The sequence below is a fragment of the Syngnathoides biaculeatus genome, chromosome 16 (assembly GCF_019802595.1).
Source record: "Syngnathoides biaculeatus isolate LvHL_M chromosome 16, ASM1980259v1, whole genome shotgun sequence".
Lineage (NCBI taxonomy): Eukaryota > Metazoa > Chordata > Actinopteri > Syngnathiformes > Syngnathidae > Syngnathoides > Syngnathoides biaculeatus.
Genome location: NC_084655.1, coordinates 6,297,302 through 6,298,978, shown reverse-complemented (window position 1 = coordinate 6,298,978; position 1,677 = coordinate 6,297,302).

The window sequence follows — 1,677 nt, the reverse complement described above, 5'->3', positions numbered from 1 at the left end:
TGCTGATTGGGAACAGGTGCGCAGGCAAGCGGGTGGTAAATATTGGGAAGAGAACGTGGGGCTGCAAAGCGCTATCCAAGCTTCAAAAGAGGAACTTCAGGCCACAGATAATCATTGGGCCACCACTAATAGATTTTGCTGCCATCTGCTTGTCTTCGCTGTCATTACACGCTGGTCAGTATGTTTAGGTATGCAGGTAGGTTTGCAATACCTCCACCAAAACACACATCTTGGTTTTCCAGACAATACGACACTCGAGTCGAAGCGGGCTTTGTTCGTATTGCATGGAACGGTTCTGCTTGTCATTTGACGCAAATCAACGTCATTCACACAGATGAATATTGAAATTACAAGCAAATTAAAAAGCCTCATCTTGAGGACACACCAACATGCTGTAAAGTCTGCTAGTTCAGAAGCAACAGGTGAGACTGAACACAACGCTGATCCTTATTTTCTTCTTTGCCTTTTTGACTGCATCAGTGAACAATAAACAGAGTTGTTGCATTTGATCAAGAGTGGCTCAAAATGCCCGTTTAATTATTCTTTAATTATTCCCCCAGTTTAAAAAAACGATTGTCCTATAGGAAATTCATCCCAACAACCCATGCATAGGTCCTTACAGCACCATTATTTGAGAACGATTTCACCAAAGAGCCATGTTTAACACTTATTTATAACCATAAAGCTAACATTGCCATACACACAGCCAAAACAAAAACAATGCAACTTACTGTAATATATTTCCACATGTTTGAAGTGGGTTGAAATATCCAAGTGTGGGCGATTACAAGACTGCACTGCATGATAAAGTTGTTCTTTTTAGTCTGAAATGTAAATGAGTCGAGTTTGGCCTTTCATGTGACTGTCGAAATGGCACCGCCTCTGAAAATTCAAAATTGTCGATTAAAAAATCATCTCAAAACACTATTAAATGAGAGAGAATTTAACATCACATTGTCAAAATTGGGTACATATTACGTGACCTATTGATACACTGTTCATGCAAAGCACTGGATTTCCCCTTTAAAAATAGATGTGGGAGTGGCATATTTATCATTGTAAGCGCAATTAAAATACTGTTTCTAAATACTTAAAAGTACAATGAATTAAAGCCACTCCAAGTACACTTTATTCAAAATGTTGCGTATGGAGTAAATGTAGTGTGTTCCTTGCCACCACTTCTTGAGGGGTAGTACTTTTGAGAAGTCCTGCACCCTTTGGTGGTGGGTAGTGTGCATGTGATTTTGTTTAGTTCAAAGAAGTATAAGTACAACGACTGCAGGGTTCCTGCAACCCAACAGAACTTTTAGCCAACAAAATATAGTTCTGGTATAATTTGTGGGGACTTAAAGAACACTCCACTTGAAGCGTAGTACTTTCAAGAGGTCTGAGAACCTTTGGGGAGGTGGAGTCTCAGTCTATCAACATATTAGATTGGAACCTTTTTCAATCCATGAACTGCAACGTACCGAGCTGTGGGAACTTTACCACACTTTTTGTAAGAACAATCATTGTGCCTCAAAGGCCAAAATGAGAACCTTGCTACAGGGGTACCATGTTGGAGAGGCCCAGGAAACCTTTGGGGTGGAGATGCAGATGTGCTTGGAAATATTTAATAATGGGATTACAAGAAACAAGAGCAAAAAGTTCCTGCAACCTGAGGTAGAATGGTTTAAA